We start from the raw sequence: 16,666 nt of genomic DNA, 5'->3' as shown, positions 1-16,666 counted from the left end.
TACCAATGGCAACCCAGTCACCTGACGCTGCCCGACACACGGAGACAACGTTGAACACAAACACTTGCTGATGAATGTGGGAATGTGTGATATACATTGCAGCGGCGTGCAGCTGGTGAGTGCGGCAGGAACGTGCAGGTCAGGAGTGGGCTGAACAGGATATTGCCTTGTGTTGGCATGTCCACACACCCACAGGTTGTGCAGTTGTGCATCGTTAACTCGCCAATATCTACACAGACCACAACTTGTCCTCAACCAACCAGGGCAAGTATTCCCTGAATGTTTTCACAAATAAACTATCTGTGAAGTAAACGTGTTTACCGTTACAATTAGGCACAAGGAATTGCAAATGCTGGTTTATGGAGAAAAAGACACAAAGTGCTGGAATAACTGGCGGGTTAGGCTGCACTTCTGGAGAACATGGATAAATGAGAAGTTCACAACTTCATAGGTGATAGGAGAAGAATGAGGCCATTCGTCCCATCAAGTCTACTCCGTCATTCAATCATGGCTGATCTATCTCTCCCTCCTCACCCCATTCTCCTGCCTTCTCCTCATAACCTCTGACACCCGTACTAATCAAATCAATAGGTGAGGTTTTGGGTCACACTCCACACTCCCCTGCCCACGCCCCACGTCTCGAGAAGGAAGTCCCAGTCTGTCCACCCTCTCCCTGTAACACAAGCCCGCAAGCCCAGGTAACATCCTGGTGAATCTCTTCTGCACCCTTTCCAACTTAACGACATCCTTCCTGCAGCCGGGCGACCTGAACTGCCCGCAGTGCTGAGGTGTGGTCTCACCAACCACTGGTACAGCTGTATCACGATGTTCTCACCGCGTTCTGCCCCATTCTAAAGTACAGCAGTGAAGAGAAGGTGTGGAGACATACTGTGGATATCAGCCACCACCTACAGATAGGTTGTACCAATGTCCACAAAGGTCTTCCTGTGTATTACCTGTTTTTGGAGTGAAGGGGCGAGTTATCTGCCCACACAGTTCTACAATCAATCGTTCAACCAGAAACTCACACCAGAAACAATTCTGTTCAAGATATGCTTCATAAATTCCTAAGTCTAGGAGTAGAATTAGGCCATTCGGCCCATCGGGTCTATTCCATCATTCAATCATGGCTGACCTATCTCTCCCTCCTAACCCCATTCTCCTGCCTTCCGCTATAACCTCTAACACTCGTACTAATCAAGAATACTCCTGCATATTAGCACCCCGTTCCTGCTTTCTCCCCAGATCCCTTGATTCCGTTAGCCCTAAGAACTAAATCTAACTCTCTCTTGAAAACATCCAGTCAATTGACCTCCACTGCCTTCCGTGGCAGAGAATTCCACAGATTCACAACTCTGTGTGAAAATGTTTTTCCTTATCTCAGTCCTAAATGGCCTCCCCTTATTCTTAAACTGTGACCCCTGGTTCTGGACTCCCCAACATCGGGAACATGTTTCCTGCATCTAGCCTGTCCAATCCTCTAAAAATTTGATATGTTTCTATAGGATCTGCTCTCATCCTTCTAAATTCCAGCGAATACAAGCCCAGTCGACCCATTCTTTCATCATATGTCAGTCCCGCCATCCTGGGGATTAACCTGGTGAACCTACGCTGCACTCCCTCTAAAGCAATAATGTCCTTCCTCAAATTAGGAGACCAAAACTGCACACATTACTCCAGGTGCGTTATCACCAGGGCCCTGTACAACTGCAGTAGGACCTCCTTGCTCCTAAACTCAAATCCTCTCGCAATGAAGGCCAACATGCCATTAGCTTTCTTCACTGCCTGCTGTACCTGCATGCTTGCTTTCAGTGACTGATGTACAAGTACACCCAGGTCGCGTTGCACCTCCCCTCCTCCTAATCTGACACTATTCAAATAATAATCTGCCTTCCTGTTCTTGCCACCACAGTGGATAACCTCACATTTATCCACATTATACTGCATCTGCCATGTTTCTGCCCACTCACCCAACCTGTCCAAGTCACCCTGCAGACTCATAGCATCCTGCTTGCAGCTCACACTGCCACCCAGCTTTGTGTCATCCGCAAACTTAGAGATGTTACATTTAATTCCCTCGTCTAAATCGCTAAATATCCACTGACTTGGCCTCCACAGCCCTCTGTGGCAATCAGTTCCACAGATTAATTATCCGCTAACTAAAGAAGTTCCTCCTCACCTCCTTTCTAAAAGAGCGTCCTTTGATTCTGAGGCTGCGCCCTCTGGTCCTCGACTCTTCCACTAGTGGAAACATTCTCTCCACATCCACTCTATCTGTGTCTTTCATTATTCTGTAAGTTTCAATCAGGTCCCCCATTCAACAATTTTAATTTAAATTTGAAAACAGACTTGTTTTGCAATAAAGCAGCCAGTGCTTAGTGCTGGCATATCTGGGCGGGACAGGCGCGCAAGGGAGAGTGGCGGCGGCTGCAGCAGCAACAGGTGGAAGAGACTTGATCAGAACACTTGTGGAGAGAAGGAATGGGTGACGCTATTCAGTCCACAGAGCGCAGTGCCACGGATAGACAGCCACCAGGGGGCAGTCTATACCACACCACAGGCAGGTCCCTATGTAGCTCTGCAGAAAGACACAAGATGCTGGAGTAACTCAGTGGGTCAGGCAGCATCTGTGGAGAACATGGATAGGTGGTGTTTCACAGAGTGCTGGAGTAACTCAGCGGGTCAGGCAGCATCTGTGGAGAACATGGATAGGTGACGTTTCACAGAGTGCTGGAGTAACTCAGCGGGTCAGGCAGCATCTGTGGAGAGAAGGAATGGGTGATGTTTTGGGTGGGGGCCCTTGTTGAGCACAGGAACAAGAACGATGCAGTGCAGTTGTGTGGAATGTGGGCAAGGCTGCGTTGGGAATACTGCGTGCCGTGGCAAGGCATGGGTTTCATCTTGAGGGGATTGATGGAGGATTTATTTTTAACCCAGAGCGCGTGCAGCTTGGAATGTATTGGAGTTCTCGTCTACACCTTCCTAAAGAGCTGCCAGCAGTCAGTACATGGCAGATACCCCACACTCCCGGGCTCAGGGCCCCGGGTATCTCCATGTGCCCCTTCATCCTTGCCCTGAACCTGTAAGCTCTCGTCTTACCTGCCTCTGGTGTACATCATGCTTGATGATAGATCAGTACAGCACAGGAACAGGCCCTTCAGCCCACAATGCCCGTGCTGAACATGATGCCAAGTTAAAGTAATCTCCTCTGCCTGCACATAATCCATAACCCTCCATTCCCTGCAAATCCATGTTGAATAAATGTTGAATTGAATTGAATAAATTTTATTGGCCAAGTATGTACACATGCAAGGAATGTTCCTTGGTGCTCCACTCGCAAGGAACAACACGAACACACAGTAAACAATTAAGAATAAAACTTTATAGTTTAAACATGTGAGTGAAATATAAAATACCAGAGCAAAAGGAGGCTACAGACTTTAGGTTATTGAGTAGAGTTACTGCTTGTGGAAAAAAGCTGTTTCTATATCTGGCTTTGACAGTCCGGAGTCGCCTTCCAGAGGGAAGTGCTTCAAAGAGTTTATGTGTCTATCCAAATACCTTTTAAACACCACTATGGTATCTGCCTCCACCACCACCCCTGGCAGCACGTTCCAGGCCCCCACCATCCTCGGTGTGGGAAAGTCTTGCCCCACACATCTTTAAACTTTGCCCCTCTCACCTCATGGGGACCCGACACTGTGCATCCCCCCCCATCTATTCCTCTCATGACTTTATTCATCTCCATAAAATCATCCCTCACCCTCCTGCCCAATCCCCCGATAACTCACCCTATCAAATCCTATCAAAGATTTCAGCCTATCAAGATACACACAATCTCCCAGATGTTCTAGTGGCGAGAGATCCTAGGGTGACTGAGGAACTGAAGGAAATCCACATTAGGCAGGAAATGGTGTTGGGTAGACTGATGGCACTGAAGGCTGATAAATCCCCAGGGCCTGATGGTCTGCATCCCAGGGTACTTAAGGAGGTGGTGCTAGAAATTGTGGACGCATTGGTGATCATTTTCCAATGTTCTATAGATTCAGGATCAGTTCCTGTGGATTGGAGGGTAGCTAATGTTATCCCACTTTTTAAGAAAGGAGGGAGAGAGAAAACGAGAAATTATAGACCAGTTAGTCTGACATCAGTGGTGGGGAAGATGCTGGAGTCAATTATAAAAGACGAAATTGCGGAGCATTTGGATAGTAGTAACAGGATCGTTCCGAGTCAGCATGGATTTACGAAGGGGAAATCATGCTTGACTAATCTTCTGGAATTCTTTGAGGATGTAACTAGGAAAATTGACAGGGGAGAGCCGGTGGATGTGATGTACCTCGACTTTCAGAAAGCCTTCGACAAGGTTCCACATAGGAGATTAGTGGGCAAAATTAGAGCACATGGTATTGGAGGTAGGGTACTGACATGGATAGAAAATTGGTTGACAGACAGAAAGAGTGGGGATAAATGGGTCCCTTTCAGAATGGCAGGCAGTGACTAGTGGGGTACCGCAAGGCTCGGTGCTGGGACCGCAGCTATTTACAATATACATGAATTACTTGGATGAAGGGATTAAAAGTACCATTAGCAAATTTGCAGATGATACAAAGCTGGGTGGTAGTGTGAACTGTGAGGAAGATGCTATGAGGTTGCAGGGTGACTTGGACAGATTGTGTGAGTGGGCGGATGCATGGCAGATGCAGTTTAATGTGGATAAGTGTGAGGTTATTCACTTTGGTGGTAAGAATAGGAAGGCAGAGGATTATCTGAATGGTGTCAAGTTAGGAAAAGGGTACGTACAACAAGATCTGGGTATCCTAGTGCATCAGTCACTGAAAGGAAGCATGCAAGTACAGCAGGCAGTGAAGAAAGCCAATGGAATGTTGGCCTTCATAAAGAGGAATTGAGTATAGGAGCAAAGAGGTCCTTCTGCAGTTGTACAGGGCCCTAGTGAGACCGCACCTGGAGTAATGTGTGCAGTTTTGGTCTCCAAATTTGAGGAAGGATATTCTTGCTATTGAGGGCATGCAGCGTAGGTTTACTAGGTTAATTCCTGGAATGGCGGGACTGTCATATGTTGAAAGACTGGAGCGACTAGGCTTGTATAAACTGGAATTTAGAAGGATGAGAGGGGATCTTATTGAAACGTATAAGATTATTAAGGGGTTGGACACATTAGAGGCAGGAAACATGTTCCCAATGTTGGGGGAGTCCAGAACAAGGGGCCACAGTTTAAGAATAAGGGGAAGGCCATTTAGAACGGAGATGAGGAAAAACCTTTTCAGTCAGAGAGTTGTGAATCTGTGGAATTCACTGCCTCAGAAGGCAGTGGAGGCCAATTCTCTGAATGCATTCAAGAGAGAGCTAGATAGAGCTCTTAAGGATAGCGGAGTCAGGGGGTATGGGGAGAAGGCAGGAACGGGGTACTGATTGAGAATGATCAGCCATGATCACATTGAATGGTGGTGCTAGCTCGAAGGGCCAAATGGCCTCCTCCTGCACCTATTGTCTATTGTCTATCCTGCCAGCATCCTTGTAAATCTTCTACCAATAACTCAAGCTTTTTAGTTTAGTTTAGTTTAGAGATACAGCACAGAAACAGGCCATTCAGCCCACCGGATCGGCATCAACCAGCGATCCCCGCACACTAACACTATCCTACACACACTAGGGACAATTTACATTTATACCAAGCCAATTAACCTGCAAACCTGCACGTCTTTGGAGGGTGGGAGCACCTGGAGAAAACCCAAGCAGGTCCTGGGGAGAACGTACAAACTCCGTACAGACAGCACCCGTAGTCAGGATGGAACCCGGGTCTCCGGCGCTGTGAGGCAGCAACTCTACCGCTGCGCCACTGTGCTGCACTTTTATATATATATATATATATTGGTTTTGCAGAGTGCTACATTTACACGTGTGTTGTGCTAGCTACAAGTAAAAATGTCAGTGTTCCGCTTCAGGGCACAGGGTACTCAAGTGAAACACACTGCCTGGGGAACTCAGTGGGCCAGGCAGCATCTGTGGAAGGGAATGGACTGGCGACGTCGTGGGCCAGCACTCTCCTTCAGACGGATGGAGTGGGGTCTCCACACAAAACATCATCTGTCCACTCCCTCCACAGACGCTGCCTGGCCCGCTGGATCCCTCCAGCACTCTGTGTCTGAAGAAGGGTCTGGACATGAAACGTCACCCATTCCTTCTCTCCAGAGATGCTGCCTGTTTTGCTGTGCGTCTACCTTAGACCAGCGGCACTCTGTGCATTGCCCAGACGTGGAGCATTTGTCTTCCAGTTTAGGGAAGTCCACGATTGATCAGTGTGAAGGTGGAAAGCACATTGGTGTGTGTGCATGTGCACATTTAGGTTTTGTTTTAAAGAATGGTAGCAGAGCATCAAACCACGTTAACCGTTTGCAAGTGTTTGCCTCATCAGTGCTCGGCATTAACCAGCAGCCTACATGAAGTTACCTCCACTGGAGAAATATGTCACTGATAACAATCTGCAAATATGAACGTTGTACACCGCACATCTATCAGTCGTGGCCACAAACGCACATCTATTAGTCCCACGGCATATTGTCACGTGTTGAATGAAGCCTATTTCAGTTCTACATTATCAGATCATCCAGCGAGGCTATCATTAGATCTCACGACACTCAGTAGAGGGGGTTAAGTAGCTCTGTGCTCTCTTGTGTTGTGGTTGCTCCAACAAATGCTCGCATACAGACAAATGGCACCCTGCTGTGCAGAAGGGAACTGAAGATGCTGCTTTACACCGAAGATAGATGCTGGAGTAACTCAGCGGGGCAGGCAGCACCTACTCTCGCCTGTCCTGCAATCTTGGCTACTGTGCCAACATGCTGTACATTTAGAGAAACGCATACTCTGAAACTTGCTCAGATTTTCTCGACAGTGTCCAAACACGTGTAGAACTAAGTTCTACCTTTTTTGTGCAGTCTTGCAGGGAATGGAGCAGATGTTTGACATGTTTGCAGGAAACATCTGGAATGCTGCAGGCAGCTTGTACACAAAGTAAAAGAGACTGAGCCAGAAAAAAAGAGCAATTTGCACATTTAGAGATTCAAGTTTTCACTGAAAACAAAAGATGTAATCTGACAGATGCTGCTGATCATATACTATGTAATCAAATTATCCCATAAGCAGTGGACAATTAAACGCTACTAGTCAGTTCCAGGTACAATCAGAAAATCAAATCCACGCTTTCTAACAATTATTTGGACTAAAATAGATACACATTGTGCCGTGTCAATTACTTAAAAATATACAAATATTCTTTTAAAGATAAAAAGATGTAAAAAAGGTCAAGATATCCAGTATTCTGTGGGATGTAATGATTTTCTGTGTGGTGTTGGAACAGTGAGTTAATTAAATATCAGATCCAACTGATCCAATTTGTAAAATGTGCAATAAAGTGTTATTGACTAATTTTGCAAAGAACTTTAGTGTAAGTTGTTCTTCCTGTATGGGTGTTTAGCACGTAGCTATTTTTGCAGGGTCTTTGGGTTGCTTGTCTGGGGTAGCTGGGGCCTTTAGGCTATGTGGCTTGATACGCTGCGGTAATTTGCTTCATATGGTTTATATTTTGAGGGGTTTTGATCTCGGTGGGTTATATCTGCCCCAATTGTTTGCTCAGGAAAAGACGCATTACTGAATTCTTAAAATGCTTTGGCTTTTAATTCCAAATGATTTCCTACTTTCTAATAATAAACCGTGAACAGAGGCATTAGCCAGCATGCAGATTCCCCGCGCAATTACAGTTACGAAGACCTTGAATGGGGAACATGCAATGTTCATGTTGACTGAGTTTGCTTTTATACTGATGTTCAGTTTAGTTTATTGTCACGTGTACCGAGGTACAGTGAGAAGCTTTTGCTGCGTGCTACCCAGTCAGCGGAAAGACAATACACGATTACAGTCGAGCCATTTACAGTGTACAGATACATGATAAGGGAATAACGTTTAGTGCAAAATAAAATCACCAAAGTCCGATCAAGGATAGTCCGAGGGTCACCGACGAGGGAGGTTTGCGTTGGTGCCGTAGATGAAATAATGAATGAATGAATGAATGAATGAATGAATGAATGAATGAATGAATGAATGAATGAATGAATGAATAGGTTTATTGGCCAAGTATGTACATATACAAGGAATGTGCCTTGGTGCTCAGGATTGGATTTACATGAACTATTCCACTCTGTTGGTCAGTTGTAAACCTGTTCTAAGGGGCCACATTTCATTGAGTTTCCATCTTTCTATGAACCTTTACAAAGGGACGCTGATCAATTTTGCAAGGGATTGTTCTGTTGAAGGTTTTAATTCATATTTATCGGGCACTCTGTGAAACGTCACCTGTCCATGATCTCCACAGATGCTGCCTGACCCGCTGAGTTACTCCAGCACTCTGTGAAACGTCACCTATCCATGTTCTCCACAGATGCTCCCTGACCCGCTGAGTTACTCCAGCACTCTGTGAAACGTCACCTATCCATGTTCTCCACAGATGCTGCCTGACCCTCTGAGTTACTCCAGCACTCTGTGTCTATGTTTAATGTAAGACGAGGATGCCTTCCATTTAAAATAAGGGGATGTAAGGCAAGATTGCCATGTTGAAGCCCCTGTAACGCTGGGTGAATACCAAAAAAATCAACCCCACCCCGAGTGCATTAGGAAGAGACAACACCTCCCATCACATTTACTATCTCTTAAGGGTCCTGACCCGAAACATATAGAACACAGAACAGTACAGCACAGCAACAGGCCATTCGGCCCATATGCTTGTGCCCAACATGATGCCTTGTTAAACTAATCTCATCTGCCTGCAGCGGTGGCGTCTTCGCCCGCCCCGAGTCGCGAGGTTTGGGTCGGCCTGCCGCGGGCCTTTCACCGTCCGGCGCGGCCTGGAACATGGCAACTTCAACAGCCTGACCGCGGGAGAAGACGGCAGGGGAAGAGAAAAGACATTCTGGCCTTCCATCACAGTGAGGAGGGGACTGGAGGAGACTCACTGTGATGGATGTTTCTTTTTGTTTTGTGTTGGTTTATGATTGTGTGTGTTATTGCTTATTTTTATTGGTCTTATTGTTGGACTGTGGGTAATCTTTCATTTCACTGCGCATTTATGTGTATGTGACAAATAAACTTGACTATTGACTATTGACAATTCCCTGCATATCCATGTGCCTATCCAAAAGCCTCTTAAACCAGGGGCCACAGTTTAAGAATAAGGGGCAGGCCATTTAGAATGGAGATGAGGAAAACCTTTTCACTCAGAGAGTTGTGAATCTGTGGAATTCTCTGCCTCAGAAGGCAATGGAGGCCAATTCTCTGGATGCTTTCAAGAGAGAGTTAGATAGAGCTCTTAAAGATAGCGGAGACAGGGGATATGGGGAGAAGGCAGGAACGGGGTACTGATTGTGGATGATCAGCCATGATCACAGTGAATGGAGGTGCTGGCTCGAAGGGCCGAATGGCCTATTCCTGCACCTATTGTCTATTGTCTATACGCCACTATCGTGTCTGCCTCCACCAACACCCCTGCCCGTGCATTCCAGGCCCCCACCCCCCTCTGTGTAAACAACATGCTCCGCACATCGCCAATCAACTTTCCCCCTCTATCTTCATAGCTACGCCCTCTAGTTCTGGACAATCCCACCCTGGGAAAAAGATCCCTGAACTCCCCTTTTTACTGTGTCTCTTGTACCCTCTACCCCACTAACACAGTCTCTGTACCCTCTACCCCACTGCACACTGTACCCTCTACCCCACTAACACAGTCTCTGTACCCTCTACCCCACTACACACTGTACCCTCTACCCCACTGCATACTGTACCCTCTACCCCACTACACACTGTACCCTCTATCCCACTACACACTGTACCCTCTATCCCACTACACACTGTACCCTCTACCCCACTGCACACTGTACCCTCTACCCCACTACACACTGTACCCTCTACCCCACTACACACTGTACCCTCTACCTCACTACACACTGTACCCTCTACCCCACTACACACTGTACCCTCTACCCCACTACACACTGTACCCTCTATCCCACTACACACTGTACCCTCTACCCCACTACACACTGTACCCTCTACCCCACTACACACTGTACCCTCTACCCCACTACACACTGTACCCTCTACCCCACTACACACTGTACCCTCTACCTCACTACACACTGTACCCTCTACCCCACTACACACTGTACCCTCTACCTCACTACACACTGTACCCTCTACCCCACTACACATTGTACCCTCTGCCCCACTAACACATTCTCTGTACCCTCTACCCCACTACCACAGTCTCTGTACCCTCTACCCCACTAACACAGTCTCTGTACCCTCTACCCCACTAACACACTGTACCCTCTACCCCACTAACACAGTCTGTGTACCCTCTCTACTCCACTAATGCAGGAGTGATCATTGTTGTTATCCCACAGTTAGCAACATATCCCACCCCCCCCCCCCGGGAAACTTTAATGGGCGGCATGGTGGCGCAGCAGTAGAGTTGCTGCCTCACAGCGCCAGAGACCCGGGTTTGATCCTGACTACAGGCGCTGTCTGTATGGAGTTTGTACGTTCTCCCCATGACCCGCGTGGGTTTTCTCCGAGATCTTCGGTTTCCTCCCGCACTCCAAAGACGTGCAGGTTTGTAGGTTAATTGGCTTGGTAAATGTAAAAATTGTCCCTAGTGTGTGTGGGATAGTGTTAGTGTGCGGGGATTGCTGATCGGCGCGGACCCGGTGGGTCGAAAGGGCCTGTTTCCGCACTGTATCTCTAAACTAAACTAAAATACACTGCCATCCCCGAAATCTGTAATTAATAGCTCACCAAAAACAAATATCTGTGCATGAGGGCTTCACATTTTCTCACGGTTCAGCCCACGTGGTTTCTGGGTGATAAGTAGATGTCTTAGTTCTACAGAGGACAGGTAATAATGATAGCCCTGTGCAACTGATGACCAGACCAGCACCAACACACACTTGCTTCATATCTCTCACTTATGAACCCAATTCCACTGGTAACGTTAGAGTGATACCGCTCCAAAGAAACATACAAACATACAAACATAGGAAATAGATGCAGGAGGAGGCCATTTGGTCCTTCGAGCCAGCACCGCCATTCAATGTGATCATGGCTGATCATCCACAATCAGTAACCCATGCCTACCTTCTCCCCATAACCCTTGATTCCACTAGCCCCCTTGAGCTCTATCTAACTCTCGTTTAAACCCATCCAGTGAATTGGCCTCCACTGCCCTCTGTGGCAGAGAATTTCACAAATTCACAACTCAGTTTTCACCTCAGTTTTAAGATATTTTTTTTAAGAAACAGAACTGTATGCATGAGTTTGGTTAACTTTATGACTTTGTCTGACATGACCAGGTCAGTTTTATTTGGAGCCGTTAAACTGTAATAAAGAATGCGACAATGAACAATGTCTTGTGCCCGGGACCATTGTCTATGTACGTTGCCTCCACCAGATTAAAGGCTGGGAAATTCCTCTCTCAGATTGAGTTTCAGGACTGAAGCTCTTAATGGAAATATCAAAGGTGCGCAGACGGAGGAGAGCAATGTTTGGAAGATGTTTAACAGCCTTCACATCATGAATTACATGTTTAAAGCCCCGGTCGACACTTGTGTCTGCGGCTGACTCTTCAGGAAAGCAGACAGGAATATCGTTAAAGGAACATCAAGGCTTTCCCCCACAGATGAAATCACGATCCGTTTACATTCAGAGATGACATTCAGGTCAAACCGCACGGCGCACTTGATTATAACCCAGCATATTTTACATTCCATATCAAAACGCAGTACAATATTGCACTGCATTACTGAGAACAGTGCTGCCTTACGGTGGCACAGCGGTAGAGTTGCTGCCTCACAGCGCCAGAGACCCGGGTTCCATCCTGACTACGGGTGCGGTCTGTACGGAGTTTGTACGTTCTCCCCATGACCCATGACCCCAGAGAGCTGGATAGAGCTCTTAAGGATAGCGGAGTCAGGGGGTATGGGGGAGAAGGCAGGAACGGGGTACTGATTGAGAATGATCAGCCATGATCACATTGAATGGCGGTGCTGGCTCGAAGGGCCGAATGGCCTCCTCCTGCACATATTGTCTATTGTCTATTGTCTATTGCCTATGACTGCATGAGTTTTCTCCGGGTGCTCCGGCTTCCTCCCACACTCCAAGGACGTGCAGGTTTGTAGGCTAATTGGCTTGGCATAATTGTAAATTGTTCCTAGAGTGTGTAGGATAGTGTTAATATGTGGGGATCGTGGACTCAGTGGGCCGAAGGGCCTGTTTCTGCGCTGTATCTCTAAACTAAACTAAACTATATTCTGTAGGAAAATAACTGCAGATGCTGGTACAAATCGAAGGTATCACAAAATGCTGGAATAACTCAGCAGGTCAGGCAGCATCTAGGAGAGAGGGAATGGGTGACGTTTCGGGTCGAGACCCTTCTTCAGACTAAACTATATTCTGCATCTTCCCCTTTGCTCTATTTATAGTACTTGAGTTTGAACTAATTGTATGTATGTGTGGTACATCTGATCTGTTTGCAAAGCATGCAAAACAAAGCTTTTCACTGTACCTCGGTACGCGTGACAATATTAAACCCAAACCTGCCGTCTACCTCAATACAATACAATACAATATATCTTTATTGTCATTGTGCAGGGGTACAACGAGATTGGGAATGCGCCTCCCATACGATGCAATAAATTAATTAGCTAGTCAGTATTCATTTAAACAACCCAATGAAACAAATTGTAACAGTTTTAAAACAGAATAAAGTGCAAGTAGATCTGTGCCGGTTCACTGTGCGATGTGACCATCCGGCTCAGCAGGACCGGTTCATAGCAGCTATGGCCCTGGGGATGAAGCTGTTCCTGAGTCTGGAGGTGTGGGCGTAGAAGGCCTTGTATCGTCTGCCCGATGGAAGGAGTTCGAACAGACTGTTGCAGGGGTGTGAAGAGTCTTTGTGGATGCTGGTGGTTTTTCTGAGGCATCGTGTGTTGTAGATGCCCTCCAAGGCTGGTAGCTGTGTTCCGATGGTCCTCTGAGCTCTATGGACTACCCGCTGAAAAGCTTTCCTCTCTGCCTCCGTGCAGCTGAGGTACCACACAGGGATGCCATGTGTTAGGATGCTCTCTATGGTGCAGCGGTAGAATGTCGTCAGCAGCTGTTGGGGTAGACCAGACTTCTTCAGTGTTCTCAGGTAGAACAGTCGTTGCTGTGCCTTCTTGACCAGCGCAGCGGTGTTATTGGACCATGTTAGGTCCTCCGAAATGTGAGTGCCCAGAAACTTGAAGCTGGACACTCTCTCCAGAGAAGTATCAATGAAGAAATATCCTGTCCTAATTGAAATCAAGCGGCAAGCTTTTGGAATTCATAGAAATGAAATGAAATAATAATTTCAATGTTTGTTTAAAATGAAATATTTTTAACTATTCCACAAATTAGTTTCACTTAAAAATGTTGAGTTTCTGCTTCATATTCCTTGCGTTAATTAAGTTTGAATGTCAGCAATGAAAAGATTTCAGACGTGTGGGGTTATCCGTTGTAAAGTGGCATTATGTACAAACGTGTGCCCTGCAGTGCAGGCAGGATAAGGTAATGCAAGCCCCTTCACGAACAGAGACTGTGTTAGTGGGGTAGGTAATGCAGCCCCCACAGGAGCAGAGACTGTGTTAGTGGGGCAGGTAATGCAGCCCCCACAGGAGCAGAGACTATGTTAGTCAGGTAGAGAGTACAGAGACTGTGTTAGTCAGGTAGAGAGTACAGAGACTGTGTTAGTCAGGTAGAGAGTACAGAGACTGTGTTAGTGGGGTAGAGAGTACAGAGACTGTGTTAGTCAGGTAGAGGGTACAGAGACTGTGTTAGTGGGGTAGAGAGTACAGAGACTGTGTTAGTGGGGTAGAGAGTACAGAGACTGTGTTAGTGGGGTAGAGAGTACAGAGACTGTGTTAGTGGGGTAGAGAGTACAGAGACTGTGTTAGTGCGGCAGGTAATGCAGGCCCCACACGAGCAGAGACTGTGTTAGTCAGGTAGAGAGTACAGAGACTGTCTGAGTGGGGTAGAGAGTACAGAGACTGTGTTAGTGAGGTAGAGAGTACAGAGTGTGTTAGTGGAGCAGGTAATGCAGGCCCCCACAGGAGCAGAGACTGTGTTAGTCAGGTGGAGAGTACAGAGACTGTGTTAGTCAGGTAGAGAGTACAGAGACTGTGTTAGTGAGGTAGAGAGTACAGAGTGTGTTAGTGGAGCAGGTAATGCAGGCCCCCACAGGAACAGAGACTGTGTTAGTCAGGTAGAGAGTACACAGACTGTGTTAGTCAGGTAGAGAGTACAGAGACTATGTTAGTCAGGTAGAGAGTACAGAGACTGTGTTAGTCAGGTAGAGAGTACAGAGACTGTGTTAGTCAGGTAGAGAGTACAGAGACTGTGTTAGTCAGGTAGAGAGTACAGAGACTGTGTGAGTGGGGTAGAGAGTACAAATATTGTGTTAGTCAGTAGAGGGTACAGAGACTGTGTTAGTGGGGTAGAGAGTACAGAGACTGTGTGAGTGGGGTAGAGGGTACAGAGACTGTGTGAGTGGGGTAGAAAGTACAGAGACTGTGTTAGTGGAGCAGGTAATGAAAGGGGCAACTCTGAACTTAGGAACACAGGAACAATATTAGTGGACACGGCAGACATCATTTAGTGGCAAGGTCACACTGAAAGCAGAATGGAAAGCTCTACTTGAATGTCCATCCTCGATAGTTCAATGCGGTGTAGAAACTGTACACAACAGGAGATAATCAAAGCCTTCTTTCAAAAAGAAAATGGGACCAGACAAATATACCGTACTGTGTGGGGGAACAAACAGAACTGGGCTGAAGGAAAACCAGGAACTGCAATCCCTTTCAAGGATTCACGTAAACAAGTTGCCGATTTATGAGCCAAATAGTTTTTTCATTGTAAATATGAAGTTCAGGATAGAAGTGTGGAAGAATTCAGAATGCCACAGAAGGTAGTTGAGGCCAGTTCATTGGCTATATTTAAGAGGGAGTTAGATGTGGCCCTTGTGGCTACAGGGATCAGGGGGTATGGAGAGAAGGCAGGTACAGGTTACTGAGTTGGATGATCAGCCATGATCATATTGAATGGTGGTGCTGGCTCGAAGGGCCGAATGGCCTACTCCTGCACCTATTTTCTATGTTTCTATGAATTGAGGACTTTATGTATGCTGAGATTAGTACTTGCAGAGAGAGGGGCGGAGGCATTTAGGACAATTTTCTCTTTGAGAATTCTCGATTGTTGACTTATTTTGGAACGCTGTCAATCCCATTCACATACACCATCTCCAAAACAGTAATCCTACTTCATTTTAGATCATTGAGCAACAAAAGGTCTGGGTTGTCGAAGTGACGGAGGTGAAGTGACCCAGAAGCCAGGGTGGCATCAGGAACAACAGCCTTCCATCGTGAAACTGGGAAGAGTGTGGAAAACAACACCTCAGTCAATGGAAAAATCCTTCTTCATTCTCAGGAACATTAGAGTGGCACGGTGGCGCAGCGGTAGAGTTGCTGCCTTACAGCGAATGCAGCGCCGGAGACCCGGGATCGATCCCGACTACGGGTGCCGTCTGTATGGAGTTTGCACGTTCTCCCCGTGAGCTGCGTGGGTTTTCCTCCGAGATCTTCGGTTTCCTCCCACACTCCAAAGACGTGCAGGTTTCTAGGTTAATTGGCTTGGTAAATGTAAAAATTGTCCCTAGTGTGTGTAGGATAGTGTTAGTGTGCGGGGATCGCTGGTCGGCGCGGAAGGGCCTGTTTCCGCGCTGTATCTCTAAACTTAACTAAACTAAACATTGTAAGAAATGGCCATTTGTTAGGAACAGATTACTTTAGAGAAACAATATGGAAACAGGCCCTTTGGCCCACCGAGTCCGCACCGTCAAACAATGAACACCATCGAAGGTATCACAAAATGCTGGAGTAACTCAGCGGGTCAGGCAGCATCTCTGGAGAGAAGGAATGGGTGACGTATCGGGTCGAGACCCTTCTTCACTCTGAGTTAAGGGCCTGTCCCAGCTACGTGATTTTTAAATCAACTGCCGGCGACTGTCAAAGTCGTAGCAGATCGCCAAAATGTTCTTTTACCCTAAGACAATGACCACGACAATGCCGAGTCAGGTCGATACAAGTTATTTTTTTTGTGAAACTAGCACCTGGCTAAGAGATTACACCGTCTTCGGAAACATCGCGAAATTCCCACGCTTACCTGACCGTCAAACTGTCGCCTCCAATCTACCTGTCAAATGTCCTGACGGTAAATAAATTGGTTAAACACAACTATCTTCTGGTATCTTCAAGTGCCTTTTCTTAATTTAATATTCCGTGCTTCTAAATGCATCTGCGACAACCTGGCAAACCTGGGGACAGCGTGCGACAGACAGCGCCCGCAATAAGCTACCATACTTGGCGACAAGCCAGCTGTCGCCGAGAAATTTCTATCTGGAATTTTTTTCTGTGCCGCGCCGAAACATAGAAACATAGAAAATAGGTGCAGGAGTAGGCCATTCGGCCCTTCGAGCCTGCACCGCCATTCAATATGATCATGGCTGATCATCCAACTCAGTATCCCGTAC

Source organism: Rhinoraja longicauda, chromosome 13 (assembly GCF_053455715.1).
Source record: "Rhinoraja longicauda isolate Sanriku21f chromosome 13, sRhiLon1.1, whole genome shotgun sequence".
Taxonomy (NCBI): domain Eukaryota; kingdom Metazoa; phylum Chordata; class Chondrichthyes; order Rajiformes; family Arhynchobatidae; genus Rhinoraja; species Rhinoraja longicauda.
The sequence above is the reverse complement of the archived record's forward strand: the minus strand, read 5'-3'. Positions refer to the sequence as shown.